The 7,446-nt window shown below is 42.3% G+C and overlaps 1 pseudogene; it reads right to left on the reverse strand.

Moving 5' to 3' along the window:
- Positions 1–6,573: 6,573 nt before the first annotated feature.
- On the reverse strand, positions 6,574–6,678 carry LOC114674513 (small nucleolar RNA SNORA40; annotated as a pseudogene).
- Between the last annotated feature and the right edge of the window lie 768 nt (positions 6,679–7,446).

Here is a 7,446-nt window from a genome sequence, read left to right on the forward strand (position 1 = left end):
ATAATCCTAGCTATGCGGAAGGGCTGAGGTGGGAAGATTGCTTGAGCCCAGGAGTTCCAGACTTCATTGACCTGATGGCACCACTGCACTCCAGTCTTGAGGACAGAGCAAGACCCCAACTCTAAAAATCAAATTTCTTTAAAAAACCCATATCTAGGCTCAGCTTGAGGTGCCCACATTGGACAATGCTGCTACAGACCATTGAAGGATGCTGTTGGCCATCTTTGAAATGGAGTCTCGCTCTGTTGACCAGGCTGGAGTACAATGGCGTGATCTTAGCTCACTGCAACCTCCACCTCCTAGGTTTAAAGTGATTCTCCTGCCTCGACCTCCCAAAGTAGCTGAGACTACAGGTACCTGCCACCACATCCGGTTAATTTTTGTATTTTTAGTAGAGATGAGATTTCACCGTATTTCACCATCTTGGCTAATTTTTATATTTTTAGTAGAGATGGGGTTTCACCATGTTGGCCAGGTTGGTTTCACAAACTCCTGATCTCAAGTGATCCACCCACCTCGGCCTCCGAAAGTACCGCGATTACAGGTGCGAGCCAGTGCACCCAGCCCTGTCACCTCATTTCTAGTCTTACCTTAGCATAAGCCTCAGGAGTGAGGCCACCATCATTCTGGCCGATCCCATGGGTGATGCTGGCATCTGATTTATCACTGTCATCAGTCTGAGTAAAAGTTCTGCTTCTGCCCCCATACTTCTCAGAAGTGCAAACATTGGCTCCTCTTCACCGGTAGCTATTCTCTTAAAAAGCCAGCCATTCATTTACTTTACTTCTGGTTGTCACGAATGCTCAGGTTTTTGGGAAATAACCCAGCACATACTACAAGCTTATCTTTTAGGGATTGTATTGGCCGAGTCAGCAAATCCTAAGTCCCAAAGGAGACACAGTGAACTCCTAGGGCGTATCAAGGAGCGTGATTTAGGAGCAGCCATTTTAGCAGCACTATTCCTTCTTCAGTCTCAATACCCAAGGGGTAGAAACCCTACCCTCTTTGTTCATTCTTTTACCCGTTTCTTTGCTCATCAACAATGCTCCACCTTTCCCCAGAGCGCTGAGCACTAGGGGTTACCAAAATAGAATAAGTATAGTCAGAGGCATTTGAAATATGTCAGAGGCTTTGAAACAGCGACTTCATCTTGAATATGGGTGGGGTCAAATAGGGCGGAGACCTGCTGGGCCCTATTCCTAGGTGGTTAGGCATTCTTATCACAGGATGAGATGGGAGGTACGCAGCATTGGGATCACAGGATGTAGATCATAAAGACGCTGTTGATGAAACAGGAAGCCAGCCAAAACCCACCCAAAGCAGAATAGTGATGAAAGTGACCCTTGGTTCCCCCCTTCACTGCTCATTATATGCTAATTATAATACATTAGCATGCTAAAAGACACTCTCACCAGGACCATGACAGTTTAACAAATGCAATGGCAATGTCCAGAAGTTACCCTATGTAGTGTAAAAAGGGGAGAAACGCTGGGTTCAGCGAATTGCCTGCCCCTTTCCAGGAAAACTCATGATATACTTGTTTAGCATATGATCAAGAAATAAGTATACTCAATTGAGCAGCCCCATGCCGTTGTTCTATACTGTAGCCGTTCTTTATTCCTTGAATTCCTCAATAAATTTGCTTTCACTTTACCCTGTGGACTCGCCCTGAATTCTTATGCAAGATCCAAGAACCCTCCCTTGGGGGTGTGGATCGGAACCTCTTTTCCAGTAACAGTCAAAGTGAAACATTACAAATGTGCCTGACATACCATTAGGTGAACCATCGTAACCTTGAGTATTAATGTCTATTGCTTTAAAATAAATTAGGCGTGCTTAGTAACTTGAAGCACACATTTGAGTTCTTACAATTTCTAGGGGGTCAAGAAGTCTAGGTATGCATTAGAGATGGACCCTGTGCTCAGGATCTCCCCAGCTACAACTGAGGTTCTGACTATGGCTGATTCCCACGAGGCTTGAGATCACCTTCCTAGCTTCATCAAGGTTGTCGACGAAGTTTGGTTCCTCATGGAGTTAAGATTAAGGTCCCCACCTTCCTTGCTAGTTGTTAGCTGGTGACTTCTTAGCCCGTAAAAGCCACCCAGCGATTCCTTTTCCAGGCAGCTCCATAGAAAGTTTACTATGTGGATATTTGCACCTTCTTCCAGGTGAGCAAAAAGGTATGCTTTTTGAATTTCTTCACATTCGTTTAAAGTTTCTTCTAACTAGTTCAGACTCACCCAGGATTCTCTCCCTTCAGATTAACTCTGTCAAATGCTAAGTAACCTATTACTGCTACCAAGGTAGTGCTATTGCATCCTAGTCAGACTCCTCCCATACTCAAGGAGATTACTCAGAGCTTGTTCACTAGGGTGCAGAAATCCTGCCGACCATACCTTGTAAAACTGCTTCTTTATGTCAAAATAAAAAGCTTTACTGTCTTTGTGGTAAGAACCACTTCATCACCAATTCCCAACTTTCAAGGTAGACAAGGCCATCTCTATTTTCTGGATAGGAAAACCAGGTCTCAGAAGTGAGAGAAGGCTACACAGCTACTCGAAATTGGTGGAGCCAGATTAGAAGCTTGGTCTTAAAAGCAAAGCTTTGGAAGTGTCCCCCAAGACCCACAAAACTGTCACTGGTATAGCTTTCCCAAGACTTTCCTAGTGAGCTGCCAGATCATTAGAGTCACAATAAATGTAAGTCTTTCCATAAGTTATTTGTTGTAGCATAACACGTTACCTCCAAATTTAATAGCTTAAAATAACAAACATGGTTGGGAACAGTGGCTCACACCTGTAAGATTTCCAAAGCCAAGACAAGAGGATCGTTTGAGACTAGGAGTGCAAGACCAGGCTAGGCAACATCAGGAGATCCTGTCAAAAAAAAAAAAAAATAGCTGAACACCATGGTACACTCCTGTAGTCCCAGCTACTACTCAGTAGGCTGAAACAGGAACACGTGAAATCCAGGAGGTCCAGGTTGACGCTACGGTGAGCCAAGATCGCCCACTGCATTCCAGCCTCAGCGATAGAGCAAGACCCTGTCTCAAAGAAAAAAAAAAAAAGAAAGAAAAAAAACATTTGTAGTTTCTGTGGGCCACAGGTCCAGGTTGCTCAGGGTTTTGCAACAGGCTGCAATCAGTGTTGGTGGGGGCCACTATCATGTAAAGTGTTGGATGGGAAAGGATCCATTTCCCAGCTTACTTTCAACGCTATTAGCAGGATTCAAGTCCTTGCAGACTGAACTGGGGCCTGAGGTTTTTTTGTTTTTTTTTTTTTCTGACTATAGCCAGTGGCCTTCATTTCTCAGTTCCCAGCCATGAAGGCCTATCTGTAGGGTAGCTCACAACATGCCAGCTTCCTTCAGCAAGTAAAAAGAGCCAGAGTGCCCACAAGATGGAAGCCACAGATTTCATAGCCTATTCTCAGAACCAACATCTTGTCTTATAAGGCTTGTCTTATAATTTTCATGGGGAGTGGACATTAAAAGGAAACAAGAATCATAAGCAATTGAGACTTCCATGGGCCGTCAGATCTACAGTCAGACACCGTGCTCTTGGCATCCTCATCAGAGGTCCCAAGCAACACATTTTACCGTCTGTTTCCCCCTTATGTTTGTCTGGACAGTGTCCTGCTGACCTATACATTTTCACTTAATTCTATTTCTGAAAACCAACACTTTTTCTGCTGCTTAAAATGAAGATTCTCTTTCTAATCAATACAGCCCACTGGATACCTTTCCCCAGCAGATTCTTAGTACATCAAAGATGAAAGAGCTGAAGGCATTTTTTTTCCTCCCCTCTAAATGTGGTCCATGGGTTGCCTACATCAGAAGCACCTGGAGAGCCTGCTCACAAGGCAGATCTGAGTCCCTTTTCAGACCCTGGCAATTTGGGTTGCTAGTGCTCAAAGTCTAGGTGATTTGCATGGCATACAGCCTAAAATTTGAGATAGAATGCTTTAGATCTATTCAAGAGGTTCCCAAACCTGGCCACACATCAGAATCACATGAAATGCTTTTATAAAACACCCCTGCCCTAAACTTCACTCATAAGGATTTAATTTGATCAGAGTGGGTCTGGGAAGCCCGAGTCTGTTACTATTCCATCCTCATTTTATATATGAGGAAGCCAAAGCTCAAGAAGGGAAAGCAATGCTGATATGGTTTGTCTGTGCCCCCACCCAAATCTCATCTGGAATCATAGCTCCCACAATTCCCACATGTCATTAGAGGGACCTGGTAGGAGGTGGTTGAATCATGGGGGCAGGTCTTTCCTGTGTTCTTGCGATGATGAATACATCTCATGAGAGCTGATGGTTTTATAAAGGGTGGTTTTCCCTGGCCAAGTTCCCTCTTGCCTGCCTTCAGGTAAGACCATCTGCCATGATTGTGGGGTCTCTCCCCAGCCATGTGTAACTGTGAGGCCATTAAAAGCTTTTTGTTTATAAATTACCAGTGTCTGTTATGTATTGGTCTGTTCTCATGCTGCCGATAGACAGTCTCCCGAAGTTGTTAGCTAAAAAAATCCAGGGTTTGAACCCAGTCTGAAGCATTCCAAAGTCTATACTCGTCAAATTTTTATTTAAAAGGAATTGGATGTCGTGATTCCTTCCACCGTCCATCAAGGTCACCTTAGTTCCTCTAAAAAGCTGGAGTTGATTTTATCTTCCAAAGATTTATCTTCAAGTTAGCCCTTTTAATACTGTATTTTTTAAAATTTAAGTTGGACTTCACCTTTCTCTGGTGCCTCCTTGAGTAGCTTAGTCATTGACCTTCTGAATTGTTTTTTCTGGCAATTCAGAGAATTCTTCGTGATTTGGATGTATTGCTGGTGAGCTTTTGTGGATATTAAAGAACCTTGGTTTGTCATATTTTACCAGAATTGCTTTTCCGGTTCCTTCTCATTGGGGTGGACTAAGAGTAAAAATCTGGGGCTCTGGGGCTCAAGGGCTGCTGTTCAGATTCTGTTGTCCCATGGGGTGATCTGTTCATGTGGTTTTCTCCCCTTTCTCCTAGGGATGTGGCTTCCCGAGAGCCACATTGCAGTGATTGTTAACGTTCTCTTCTGGGTCTAGCCACCAAGAAGAGCTACAAAGCTCTGGCAAGTTAGCCCTTTTTAAAAAGACTGATGCTTAACTTTTGAAAAATTGAGAAGTGGAATTGGAGCTAGAAATATTAAGGCATAGACAAATATATTGAAATGGATTTGAAAGTTAAATACAATGCACTACTTTTTGTAGAAAAGATGGGCATAAGAAGTTTGCACACTACGCCAAAAGAGCTAACATAATAATCAGTGACTTGGTCCTGGAAGAGACATACACGCAGTAGTTAAAATTGGACTGGAGTAGTAAGAAATGAGAAACTAAGTGACATAAGATGGTGAAAGAATTGATAGAAATATAATGGAAAGGGGCAGGTGTTGAAAACCATCTATTGGATATTATGGCTCACTACCTGGGTGATGGGTTCCATCTTACTCTAAACCTCAGCATCATACAATATACCCTTGTAACAAAATCCACATGTGTACCCTCTGAATCTAAAAAGTTTTTAAAAAAGAAAAAAAAAAAAAGACTGATGCTTAAATTCAGTTGTCCTGTTAGCCTACACTTCATCTCCCTTTAATATGGATATACTGATGAAGACTTCAAAATTCACTAAGAATCTTTGGGATCTAATTTCTTCAACCAATTTACTTTAGGGTCATTTTTAGAGTAGGTGGCTCTGCCCAGTTCTCAATTTGACAACCTCTCTAAATGTGAATGAGTTCAAGTCATTCATTCCTAAGCTATCATGCTAATAAAGATCTGTTGAATATTCTAATACCTTTAACTCCAGACATGTTCTCAACATAGCCTTTAAAACAAAAAAGCAATCTTGATACAGCATGTCAATATGAAATTGGAATACAAAATATAGCTGGGATTCCCCTTATGTCCTATAGCTTTTTATCTATTCTACAACCCTAGAACGAATTTTAAATCGAAAGACAGGGTCTTACTCTGTTGCCCAGGCTGGAGAGTACGGTGGTGCCGTCCGAGTTCACTGCAGCCTCCAACCCCTGGACTGAAGCCTCCTGCCTCAGCCTCTCCTTCCCAAGTAGCTACAACTATTGGTGCATGCCCCCAAACTCAGCCAATTTTTACATTTCTGTGGAGATGGGGTATTGTTATATCCTTATCCAGGCTGGTCTTTAACTCCTGACTTCAAGCAATCCTCCCAACTCGGCCCCCAAATTGCAGGGATTCCAGGCATGTGTTAATGTCCCCAGCCTGGAACCAACCTTTATGGTTATCAATGCTCCCCCCCATCAGCTGTCTTATTTTTTTTGAAACAGTCTCCCTCTGTCACCCAAGCTGGAGTGCAGTGGCACAATCTCAGCTCACTACAACCCTCACCTCCTGGGTTCAAGCGATTCTCTTGTCTCAGTCTCCTGAGTAGCTGGGATTACAGGCACCCACCACCACGCCCAGCTAATTTTTGTATTTTTAGTAGAGACGGGGTTTCACCATGTTGTTCAGGTTGGTCTCAAACTACTCACCTCTTGATTCATCCAGCACGGCCTCCCAAATCCCTTCTTACATGTATCAAGACTCATACTGACCAATGAGTTCTGGGTTGCAAGAGGATTTTTTGAGCCTGTCTGTCCACATGTTAAAACATACAAGTGCTGAATTTTATTTTTAAATGACATAAATGGATTTATTTATGGGATACAATGTGATACCTTGATACATGTATACATTGCAGAATTAGCAAGTCAGGCTAACACATCACCTCACATGCTTATTTCTTTTTGGTAAGGACATTTAAAATCCATTCCTTTAACAATTGAGGTATAATACATCATTAACTACGTTCACCTTGATGTGAAAAAGGTCAGAACTCAATCCACCTGTAAGGAACAGAAACGTACCTTTTGACCATTTCCCTTGGCCGCACCAACTCATATCCCCAGCCTCCGGTGAGATCATCCAATATTCTCATTTATATGCCCCGCTTATTTCACTTAAGATCAGAATGAAGAGGTAACACACAGATAGGGAAAAAATATTTGCGAATCATACATCAGATAAGGAGATCATATCCAAAATATGCAAGAAACACAAACCATTCAATAAGAACACAAATATGAATAAATGGGCAAAGAACCTAAATATTCTCAAAAGACATGTAAAAAACATTTTTTAAATGCTCACCATCGTTAATCAGGCAAATCCAAATTAAAACCATGAGATATCGCCTTATACCTGTTAGAATGGCCATCAAGACAAAAGGTAACAGGTGTTGGCTAGGATGTAGTGAAAACCTTTGTATATTGTTGGTGGGAATGGCACAGCCATTTTGGAAAACAGTATAGAGGTTTCTCTAACTAAAAATAGGGTTAACCATATACATTAGCTCATCTTCACTCTGCTAATAAAGAACTATCCAAGACTG

This window comes from Macaca mulatta, chromosome 20, assembly GCF_049350105.2.
Source record: "Macaca mulatta isolate MMU2019108-1 chromosome 20, T2T-MMU8v2.0, whole genome shotgun sequence".
Lineage (NCBI taxonomy): Eukaryota > Metazoa > Chordata > Mammalia > Primates > Cercopithecidae > Macaca > Macaca mulatta.